Genomic DNA, 12810 nt, shown 5'->3' with positions numbered 1-12810 from the left:
TAGAAATTGACGTATTTCAGTAGGCGTCTTCGGTGCTGACCAGCTCTCAATGGCTTTGATTTTGGAAGGGTCCACGTGTATTCCCTCCTCGCTAACCACGTGCCCTAAGAATTCGACTCTTCGGATCCAAAATTCGCATTTCGAGAACTTCGCATAGAGCTTCTCCGAACGCAGTGTTTCTAAGACTTGTCGTAGATGTTGACTATGCTCCTCCTTACTACAAGAGTAGATAAGTATGTCATCGATGAAGACGATGACGAACTGATCCAAGTAAGGATGACACACCCTATTCATTAAATCCATGATTACTGCGGGCGCGTTTGTTAATCCGAACGGCATCACTACGAATTCGTAGTGCCCATAACGAGTTCGGAAGGCTGTCTTCGGAACATCCTCCCCTAGCACTCGTAGTTGGTGATATCCGGATCTTAAGTCGATTTTTGAAAAGAAGTTTGCCCCTTGAAGTTGGTCAAATAAATCGTCAATACGAGGCAGAGGGTAACGATTTTTGACGGTCAGTTTGTTGAGCTCCTTGTAGTCGATGCACATACGAAACGATCCGTCTTTCTTCTTGACGAACAAGACTGGAGCTCCCCAGGGTGAGAACCTTGGTCTTATAAAGCCCTTGTTGAGCAGTTCGTTAAGTTGACAGGACAGTTCTTGCATCTCTGCAGGTGCTAGACGATAGGGCGATTTGGCTACAGGGGTAGCCCCTGGAATTAAGTCGATTCTGAACTCGACTTGACGTTGCAGAGGTAATCCTGGGAGTTCTTCCGAAAAGATGTCGGGAAAGTCGCTTACTACTGGAATGTTCTGAATGTTTTTCGTTTCTTGGCTCACCTCGACCACATGAGCAAGGAATGCGCGGCATTCCTTTCGCAAGAATTTCTGGGCTTGAATGCTCGAGATGATACTAAGGTTCGTGCCGGGTTTGTCGCCATAAACGACTAGAGTTTCGCCAGACGGCAGGTTAAGGCGAACAGCCTTTTCGTAACACATGATGTCGGCACAATGTAGACTCAACCAATCCATGCCGATAATGACGTCGAAACTTTTAATTGAGACCGACATGAGGTCGATCGAAAATGACTGACTATCTAGTGTTAGGGTACACCCTATGAATATACTGCTAGTGCTTTCTGTCTTTCCATTAGCCATTTCTACAGTGAACGGTTCTTTAAGGGCTCGTGATTTTTGCTTAAGTAAATGAGCAAATTTTTGGTTCACGAAAATCCTCTCCGCTCCACTATCAAACAATATGCATGCATAAGAGTTATCGAGGAGAAACGTACCCGTGACCACTGTGGGGTCGGCAACCGCTTCCTCGTGGCCTATGGCCAGAACTCTTCCCACTCAACCGGCATTCCCTGCCTTTGGGCAATCCCTCTTGTAGTGTCCCACCTCTCCTCAACCATAGCAAGCTTGGCCACTCCTGCGCCGGGGACTTGGTTGAGTGGCCTCGTCGGTGCTTTGCAGAAACGAGTGGTGTGCCCCTTCCTGTTGCAGTTTGAACATTGCATTTCCCGGAAGGCTCCTATGTGGTGGAAGTTGCATTTGTTGGACTTAGGCAAACTTCCAGCGTACTGCTTTACCGGAGCAGCAGCGGCAGGTGCTATTGCAGCATGAACTGCCACGACCTGCTGCTTTTTGGCAGCCTTCTTCTTCTTCTTGTCATCCCAGAACTTCCGCTTGGAATCAGCGGTTTTGGAAAGTTCTGAGATGGCCAGGGTTATTGTTGCGGTCGGGGTACGAACTCCATGGTCAATAAGCCGCTGTGCCAATCATTTGGCACTATCGAATGTAGTGGGGTTTGAAGCCAAAACATTTCCCTGGAATGGAGGCACCAGCCCCCATATGAATCTCTCTATCTTCTTTCCCTCTGTATGAACCATGTTGGGACAGAGGGCCACCAGTTCACAGAACCTCACGGTGTAGGAGACTATGTCGGAGCCCTTCATGGTTAGGCTCCATAGTTCCTCCTCCAGTTTTTGGATTTCGCCCCTCGGGCAGTACTCTTCGATCATCAGCTCTCTCAGAGCTTCCCAACCCATAACATTAGCCACTATTAGAGATAGTGACTTGACATGGCTATTCCACCATGTCAGGGCTTTTTCCTCAAAGGTGCAAGCAGCGAACTTGACCTTGCTCCCTTCTGGACAGGAGCAGATTTCGAAAACCGATTCGGTCTTCTCGAACCATTGCGAGAGGGAAATGACTCCGCCAGTCCCTTTAAAGGACTTGGGCTTGCAGTTACTGAAGTCCTTATAGGAGCACTCTCTCAAGCGCACTGGAGCTTCACCATGAGTAGATTGAACAGGGGTTCCTCCCCCAGTGGAACCAGAAGAATGATATTGAGCAATGGCTGTTGCCATAGCCGCAACTACAGCGGCATTCAGAGCTGCCGTATCGATTTGAGGAGCAGGTGGTGTTGCAGTTGATGGAGGATCGCGTCTTGTTGATCGACATGGAGGCATCTTTTATCTATAAGTTTAGAAAGATGAAGATATTGATAAGAATTTAATAGGGAGAATTTGATGAGAATGTCTCATGGACTAACTCTCCATAGTCCAACAACACAATTGAATAGCACGATTTAATGTAGATCTAGTACTAACAGATGATAGTATTTGGATAATAATTTCCATGAGATTAGATATCTGTCAATAATACTGGTATTACAGATGTAACAAGTTCGGGAAAAATGACCTAGAAGTAGGTCTTACATCAACCAAGATCGGAAAATTTTGACAGATCTACGACCTAATCAAGACCTAACAGGTCTAAGATTTATGAAGATAGGAAATTAGACTAGAGTTTTTACATAAACTAAGTTATATCCAAAAGAGAATTCGAGGAGACTCTAGCGGCGACGAGAACTACTAGAGTGAGTTCTTGATTCAGGCAGACGACGCTCTACGTCTCGCATGCGCCTTTCATACATTGACTGCCTAGTCCGAAGTTCCCTAACTTCAGCTTGGGATGCAGTTAAGTGTTGCTGCAGAGTCCCATTCGTTATCCTAGCCCTTTCCATAGCTACTTCTAGTTGGCGAATGCGGACCGTGTTAACGCCAGAGTTGGCGCCAATCTCTAGGACTCTGTCGATAGTTGCTCCACCTTGCTCGGTGTTCCGAGCAATCCTACGGACCATGATGGGCAGGACTCGATCAGTTGAACCTACCTCGGTGAGGTTATAAAAGCTTCTGTCCCCACTATAGGGAATAGGTTGACCCTGTTCCTGACTCCATCTATTCAAGTTTGTGGCCCACAGAGGTGTGGGTCCTTGAAATGCTAGACGAGGGTTTGGGTTTGGGTCTTGAGCAGCTGGGGGTAGGTTGTTGACTTCAGGTTCTGAGTCAGAACCATCAGAAAAACCCTCAGCATAGTGATCATCCAAAGGGATTGGGTGATCGTCTTCTGGCTCTTCTCCCAGCCATCCTGCATTGCCGTGGTTGGGATAGTACGGGTCTCCGGGGATATGGAATCCAACCATGATATCTACGCGAGAAAAGGGATATAAGAAATAACTAAATAGACGAACTAATTAGATAATTATAAGATGATCTTTATCAGTTACTTCAATACTTGTTTAGTGCATACCAGTTATGTGTACTCAAAACAGGATATACCTTCGAATAAGTGACCCTAACTCTAAGTCCACAACCAAACAAGGAACAGGAAGTAAAGCAAAGATCACATATTCTAATTCTATGATATCCTAGATACATATAACTTTAACGTATCCAGCCAACAACTATTGATATACTAATAAAGACCTTTAGTTCTCAGATAAGTAATTATAGTAACACAAAATACTCCTATAGTATTTTAAGTTTATGTTCTGTTCTAATGTTTTCATTGTAGTACTGTTGGTAAATTTTTAGACTTGTTGCAACCTCACAACCACACTTAGGCACATGCTAGTCAATCCTCGGATAATATAGTTGATTAGGCTATATCTTCCCAAATTTGACTATATGTCTCTAAGTCTACTTGTGCTGTCTAACAATCGTAATACTTTTGTTCTATCCTAGTGACACTGATTTTAGTATGAATGCAGGCATGTATACTTAGTTAAATATTTTATTATTTAAAAGTATAAACTCTTTATCAGAGTATTTTAATCCCGCTGTGTTTATAGTTCGTATATCTTTTATGGGTTGATATACTCGATTCACTATAAACAATGCTCTGATACCAATCTGTCACACCCCAAAACCGGAACGGCGGAATCGTTCGGGGGTGGAGGACGTCATGTACAGTATCACAACAATGCAAAGTAGTAAACGAGCAACAACATCATCCATTGCATTAATAATATAATTTAATACATGTGTGTTCTATCAAGTTAAATAGACACCAAAAACATAAATCAAAATAAAAGATGAGTCTTGAACGAGCTCCATCTTCTCAAAACCTGGCACCGGTACCTGTCTACTGGTGACCTGAGAATTCAAGTTATTTTGAAAGAGTTTATCAGCTTTAAATTTGGTGAGATCATATGTATTTTAGTGTCTGTATTTGTATGAAAGTATTTGTAAGTATGTGATGTATAAGTTTGTAAAAGTTTGTAATTGTTTGAACTCTCCTAGAAAACCCTATGTTTCCTACTAAAAGTATCCTTCTACCAAGGCATCAAGTGTTTGTGTGTGTGTCTCTTGTAAGAGTATGTATTTTCCCAAATCCGACTATCATTAACCAAAAATATAGTTTTTACATTACTGTTTATTGTGTGAAGATCACAAAGTGAATGCAAATGGGAAAATGAAATAGTACTGTAATGTTGTATTAAGTAACTACTGATGTACTAACTACCTTAAGCCAATTGTTATTTAAAGTACCATGTGATCGGCATGTACCATACTACCGACTATAAACACGACGATGTAAGACGTCGGAAGAAATGATGTTTGGCACCCGTAGACTTGCAAGTCCCACTGTAGCGAGCAGCAAGGTGTAGGATAGTCAATCCAGTATAGATCTATACACAAACTCAACGCTCTCCACTTAAGGAGATTTTGGATACAAAACGAGCCATGACAGGTGATGCCATGCCCCGTTACGTGGCTCACATAACTGTATTAGTGCACTTGTATATGTATTGTATGTACTAGCCGTATTATATGTTCTCTCTCTGTCTAGTATGTATGTATGTTCTCTATGTATGGTATTGTATGTTCTCTCTGTATGGTATTGACTCATGTATGAACTGACTCTTTGTATGTTTCACTGTTCTAGTAATAGTATTAGTATCTCCCTAAACTATACCTATTATAGCTTACTAGTAATGTTGTTTGAATGTATGAACATGTGTGTATACCTTTGCTACCCAAAGGTATTGAATAGAAAGAAGTAACCTTTTATATCTATACACATATACATGATATATGACTAGGATTCAAACGGCCTTCGGACAAACAACCGATACCCTAAGTCCACAACCACACAAAGAACAGGAGGTAAGGTGAGCTATCAGTCCTAAGTCCTTTAAATCCTACTTATATAACTATATATATATATATATATATATATATATATATATATATATACATATTTAACAGAATATACGTTTAAAAGAGTTTAATAAAAGTATTTGACATGTAAAAGAGTTTAATAAAACAGTTTGAAGTAGTTTGTTTGATAACACATTTTGAAAAGTAAGAAATCCACTTGTTTGGTAGTTATTAATCACATGTGATTGATATAATAACTATAATAGATCAACTTGTATTCCCCCCCCCCCCCCCCATAAAAGCATTTAAAATCATTTAAAAGGTTGATTAAGGGGGTATGAACTCACCTGTAGTGAGTGGTTTGGATGAACGGATGCTATAGGATGCTAAGTGTCAAGTGAAAACTTGAACACGTACAAGGATCCTAGTTCACATATAATAACACATATATGTATCCAATTAGTCATTAAACAACTAATTAACCAAGTTAAGACACCCTAGGACATGAAAAACACTTGATTTAAGTGCTATAAGTACTAAGGATTGCATCTAAGGGTTGTAGGGCCTTGCAATTGAGTTTAGGGTCCAAGGGGACACTCTTTTGGAGTTTACGGTTTTGTGACCAACTCTCTTGGAGTTTACGGTCGTAAACCCATGAGTTTACGGCCGTAAACTCATGGTACTTCTACCATTTGTGTTTTGAAGTCTTAAAGGTCATAAGGAAGCATCCTAACTTCAAGTCTAAGCCTTAGGAAGTGATTGGGGCAACATTCCACCCCTTTGTAGATTTTACGGCCCATGGACCACTTCTCCATGAGTTTACGGCCGTAAACTCTAATGGTTCATGGTCGTTTTGATGTTTAAGGTTCTAAGCACTTCAAGGATATGATCTAGACTAGTATACAAGGCTTGCTAAGGGACTAGGGCACACAATGGCCCATTCATTAGGGTTTATGGTCCAAGAACATGTTGGACCGTAAACACCTTTGATCTTGTGTTTATTTGTGTTTTCTAGTTGATTAAGAAGTGTAACAAGTCTTATAACACACTAGGGTAAGAGTACTTACAATATATAAGCTTGAAAGGGTGTTAAAAGTCCAAGAACACTAGTGTGTGTTCTTGGTGTTCTTGGTGAAACTAAGAACACTTGAAGATCTACACAAATGGAATGATTTCACGGATGAAATCATGTAAGATCACTAGAACTAATTAGGGCAATAAACACTAACAAAGTTGAAGATCAAGAGGGAAAATCAGATGATACTTGAGAGGATTTGAGTTCTAGTTCTTGAAAGTGTGAAAAAAAATGAGTAAAATGACTAAGTGTCATATATATACTCTTTGGAGTTTACGGCCGTAAACTCCATGTTTAGGCCGTAAACTCCAAACTCTTGGAGTTTTGAGACCTTACTGATTCACAGTAAACCCTAGAGCATTCTCTCTCCAGTTATCTCCTGGAGTACTAAGCTTTAAAACACACAAACTGACTCTACACAGCTCAAAAGTTAGCAGAAACAATTCTGACTTCTATTGAAGTGAATGGTTGTACAGAATAGAAATTTTGGGTTGTCACATAAGCCCACAACCAAACAAGGAATAGGAAATGAGGCGGAAAGAACATATCCCATTGTTTGTTAGATCTTCATTGTATACAACCCTGGCGTATTCATTTGGTACTTACAGAGTTAACTGTAATAGTTCCTTTATATTTGATGAAAACATTCTTTGAGAAAAACCTATATTTCCTTTAGTAAAATGGTAACCACAATAGTTCCTTCTATAATCATTTAGTTTATACTAGCTATATATAATCTAATATCGAACAGACAGTTAATTGTGTGAATCTGCCCTAAGCCCACAACCAAACAAGGAACACGAAATGAGGCGGAAAACACACATCCAATTGCCTGTCGGGTATTAATTATATATAACCCCGATGTATAAACTAAGGTATTATAGAATTAACTACTAAAAGGCCCTTTAAGTTATATTGGTTTAATAAGAAGTATTAAACCCCTTTTATAAATAAGTTTCTAGTTTCACCAACTCAATTGTGAAACGTTGTTTGTTGTAAAATGCTATTGTTTTCAGAAAGCACAATCAAAACTGTTTACCTTAAAAGAATGATGTTTACCATAGAAAATCCTATATTTCCTATAAGAAAACCGATTGGATGTCCATGTTGTTCTAAGTTTGAAAAGCACAAGTATACTCCCTATACTTACTACAGTGATGTATAGTTTTGTTGATATGTTAAACTGAATTATGACTTGGTTGTTCTGGACACCTGATACGACGATACTACCCTCCTATGATTACCTAATACATACGAGTTGCATATAACCGAGATCGAATAGAGAGTTCAATGGGTGAATCTGCCCCAAGCCCACAACCAAACAAGGAACAGGAAATGAGGCGGAAGTCACACATTCCACTGTCTATCAGACTTCAGTTCTATCTAACCCTAAAGTATACATTAAGTAATCACATAGTTAGTGTCCTTTGATATTTGTTCATGAAAAGTTTATTACCCGTATAGATCTATACACAAACTCACGCTCTCCCTCCAGGAGACTCTGGTCGTAAGGGTAGACTTTCACTGCTACTTATATGAGTACTAGAAGACATGTCTCACAAGCTGGATTAACGACTTTACAAGTATTAATGTGGAAAACCCTTTTTATATTTAACATATAAGTTCTTAAAAAGATCCTTTTGTTCTTTAAGTTAAGCTTATTAAACTTTATAAGCTTATTTCCATGTTCTATTCACAGTTTCATGTTCTACATATAATTTATTGGTACAAAGACATAATAAGCAGTTTATATTTTAAAACACAACATTTCTTGTGTTTTACTTGTACCCCCGCCCCTAAAAGAATTTAAAGCCATTTAAAAGATTGGTTATGGGGGTATGAACTCACCTTATGTGGGTGATTCAATTGAAGATTCGAGTAAGGATGAGAAGTTCCACGAATGAAACCCGAGGCACAAACGAGTCCTAATTGACATATATGTATATAATTAGTGTCTAGAACAACTAACAAGTAAGGGAAACAACCTTAGGGACTAGGAAACACTTGGATTGTGGTGTTAGAATCACATGTGATTGATCATAAGGAGTTTACGGCCACGCAAGGATGTGTTTATGGCCAAACTATGATCTTATGAAGGGTTTACGGCCGAAGGAAGAGTTTATGGCCGTAAACTCTTGAAGATCATGTACTTATTGTTTGTTTCATGGCTAGGAATCAAGTGTTTCTTATTAGATAACTAGATGATAGAAGAGATACTCACACTTTGGAGGTCTTTAGGGTGTTTACGGCCCAAGAAACTAGTATGTGTTCTTGGTGTTCTTGATGAAAAGGATGATGATTTAAAGATCTAACCCAAAAGAGTTGAATTCATGGATGAAATCAAAGGGTTTAACAAGATCAAAAAAGATATCAATAAACAATGGAAGAATCTCTTACAATATTGAAGAGAAATGGAAGTGTTCTTGATAATACTTGAGAGAGAATGAGAGTTCTTGACTTGGAGTTGTGAGAAATTAAGAAAAATAAAGGATGGGGTTCACAGCCAAGCTTGGGTTTACGGCCGTAAACCCTAGTTTACGGCCGTGAACTCCTTGTGAAGGTGGTTCCGGCTCAATTGCTACTCAATGAATTCAAGTAAATACTTCCTAACACTCAGTTCTTAAGTGTACTAGGCTTAGAACTCTCAAACAGACCCTTAACAAAGCTAAAAGTCAACAGAAACAAGTCTGACTTTTGATTGAATTGAATGGCTTTCCAAGATAGAAATTTACGGGTTGTCACACGGAAGCATATGGTAATCGACTCATCTCAGCTATCATAGCCTCTGTACTCAGGCTCTAAGCCTTGCTCAGTTTGGCATTGATCTGGATCGGTAAGTCACCTTTCTTGGAATTATGCATGTTGAACCTCTTCAACACCTTGTCCAAGTAAGTACTTTGACTAAGTCCAATTAGTCTCTTACTCCTGTCTCTCAATATCCTTATCCCTAGGATATGGGCAGCTTCTCCAAGGTCCTTCATAGCGAAACAGTTCCCAAGCCAGGATTTCACCTCCTGCAAGGTTGGGATGTCATTTCCTATGAGTAGCATGTCATCCACATACAGTACCAAAAAGCTAAGTATACTCTCACTAGCTCTGAAATATACACAGGACTCATCCTCACTTCTTGAAAATCCAAACTCTTTGACTTTCTCATCGAAACAAAGATTCCATCTTCGAGATGCTTGTTTTAATCCATAAATGGATTTCTCAAGCTTACACACTCTATTAGGGTACTTTGCGTCTACAAAACCCTCTGGCTGACTCATGTAAACATCCTCAGCCAACTTCCCATTAAGGAAAGCGGTTTTGACCTCCATTTGCCATATTTCATAGTCATGAAATGCAGGAATGGCTAGCATAACCGTAATAGAATTAATCTTCGCTACTGGTGAGAAGGTCTCATCATAGTCAACTCCGGAGTTTGTCTAAAGCCATTCGCAACCCGTTGCGCCTTATAAGTGTGTACCTTCCCATCCATGACAGTCTTCTTCTTGAAGATCCATTTGCACCCGACTATCTTACGACCCGGTACATTGTCAACTAAGTTCCAAACTTAATTGTCATATATGGACTGAATCTCGCTGTCCATCGCCTCTTTCCATTTAGCAGACCCAGGGTCTGCCATGGCTTCCCTGTAGTTGTTAGGTTCATCTGAATTTATAAATGTGCTATCACTGATAAATGTATCACCCTCATATGTTATATGAAAACCATATAAAACAGGTGGAACACTAACTCTACTAAAACGCCTCAGAGGTACGGACTCGTCAATCGGATCGACATGGGTTTCCTCCTCAGGTTGATCGCTAGTGTTTGAGGTTCCTGTTGGATTAGATGTCTAATCCCATAACTATTATTGGTATGTATTCGATCCGAGAGTAGCATGGTTCATTTGGGTTGCATGGCATCGGAACAATTGGATAGACAAAATGAAAAAAGGTTATTTATGATTTATATTAATATATTATAAGTTCTAATATATTAATATGAAATCATATTATTTAAATAGTATTGATCAAGAATTAATTTGGAATTAATTTTGTGATGAAAAGAGACTAATTAAATATATGGGTATTGATTATGTAAATCATTCATTCTTATATATGTGGGCTTGTGATCCATTGTCCTTCATGTTGGGCTTAACCCATGAGGTAAACCATGGAGGTTAAAACCCATGGATCATGAAGGAAATGGAAAGTCATGAGTTACATGGTGTAACCCTAAATGAGCCACACTATATAAAGGATCCCATGGTTCATGAAATGGCACTAGTGCATACACAAAAGAGGGCAAGGGCCGAATTTCATAAGGGTGAACCAAATAACCTTCTTCTCAAGTTATTCCAATAGTTGGTGGTGTTGTGTGAACCATTTGAGGTGAAACACTTGGGGCACTAAGCTCTTAAAGGTTCAAGACATCAAGCTTCATCAAAAGTTATGTCATCTAACTAGACTTTTATAGTAGAGTTTCTCCATAATATGCTAGTTAGGATGATGCTTTGGAATTTTGTATATTCGCATGTATAATAGTGAAAACATAGATACAAAGCACATAGGGTTGCATGCACACCATAGGAGTGTTAGAATGCTCAAAACCCATCAGTTCCTTCACCGCTTGACTCTTGAAGTTCTTCAAGATCAATTTGCCTCCCACTGTCCCCTTCGAATATGGGTTCCCTCTCTCGGAAACCCCTGTCCTCGCAACGAATAAACATTGTCACTCGGTCTGTAAAAGAGATAACCAAAGGAATTTTGTGAGTAGCCGATGAAAATACACCGCTCACTCCGAGGTTCAAGCTTGTCGTGAGTCTCGCGCCTTACGAAAGCCTCACAACCCCAAACCTTGATGTGTGCTAATGAGGGAACCTTCCCTGTCCACATCTCGTGAAGTGTTTTGGAAACCTTTTTACTTGGGACTCAATTTAGGATATGGGCGACAGTCTCCAAGGCATTCCCCCAGAATGAGATTGGTAACGAAGCTCGACTCATCATGGAACGAACCATGTATAACAAGGTTCGGTTGCGCATCTCAGCCACACCATTAAGTTGTGGTGTCCCAGGTGGCGTCAACTGTGAAATAATTCCACACTCCTTAAGATAGTCCAGGAATTCGATACTAAGATACTCACCACCTCGATCGAATCGGAGCATCTTTATATTCTTGCCCAGCTGATTCTCCACTTCTTGCTTAAACTCTTTGAATTTCTCAAATGTTTCTGACTTATGCTTTATTAAGTAGATATAGCCATATCTGCTGTAATCATCAGTAAAAGTCACATTGAAGCGGTTAGGATCCCTTCTGGCGGTTCTGAAGGGCCCACACACATCGGTGTGTATGAGATCCAACAAACCCTCGGTTCTTTCACAAGAACTAGTGAAGGTTGACTCAGTCATTTTTCCAAGCAAACAAGACTCACAAGTATCATCCGACCATAAGTCGAATGTCTCCAAAACTCCAGCCTTCTTGAGTTGACCTATGCGCTTCTTGTTGACATGTCCAAGACGAAAATGCCATAAGGATGCCTTATCCAAATCATTAGAAGAATCGATATGCAACACATTATTTCCTAAGTTGTCTACAACCATCACAGTTTCATATACACCATTGCAAGGTAATCCTTTAAAATAAAAAAATACCATTATAATAAGCATTTATTGCACCAATTTCATTATCAAACGAAAATGTGAAACCTTGTTTGTACAAACCATGAAAAGAAATAACATTTCTCACCATTTTAGACGAGTAGCAACATTTATTCAAATCTATTTCTAACCCACTGCTAAGCAATAAAGAGTAAACTCCAATCTTGGTGACAGGTCAAACCTTCCTATTCCCCATGATCAAATTTATCTTCCCATGCTCCACATCCTTACTTCTTTTTAGGCCCTACACATAAAAACAAATGTGAATTCCACAACCTGTGTCAAGAACCTAAGAGTCAGAGTGTGATGAGTTTTTAAATAGAATAGTGTAAATACCTGCATGGGTGGGTTTAACTTTCCCATCCTTAACATTCTGCAAGTACTTGGGGCAGCCTCGCTTCAAGTGCCCCTTTTCATCGCAATAGAAATACTCTGCTTCTTTTGGGATGGCCGAGGGAGTAGCAGAACCTCCTTTAGTTCCACTTGAAGAGGATCCATCAAGAGACTTTCCCTTGCGGCTCTTGGAAGGAGCCTTCCTCTTCTTCCCCTTACCTTGCCCAATCGCCAGAATAGGGGCATTAGCAGTAGGAGTGATTACAACAGATTTACCTTTGAGACCTCTGTCGGCAGTCCTCAGAAG

Source organism: Lactuca virosa, chromosome 2 (genome assembly GCF_052849685.1).
Source record: "Lactuca virosa cultivar CGN04683 chromosome 2, Lactuca_virosa_CGN04683_v6, whole genome shotgun sequence".
Classification (NCBI taxonomy): Eukaryota; Viridiplantae; Streptophyta; class Magnoliopsida; order Asterales; family Asteraceae; genus Lactuca; species Lactuca virosa.
The sequence above is the reverse complement of the archived record's forward strand: the minus strand, read 5'-3'. Positions refer to the sequence as shown.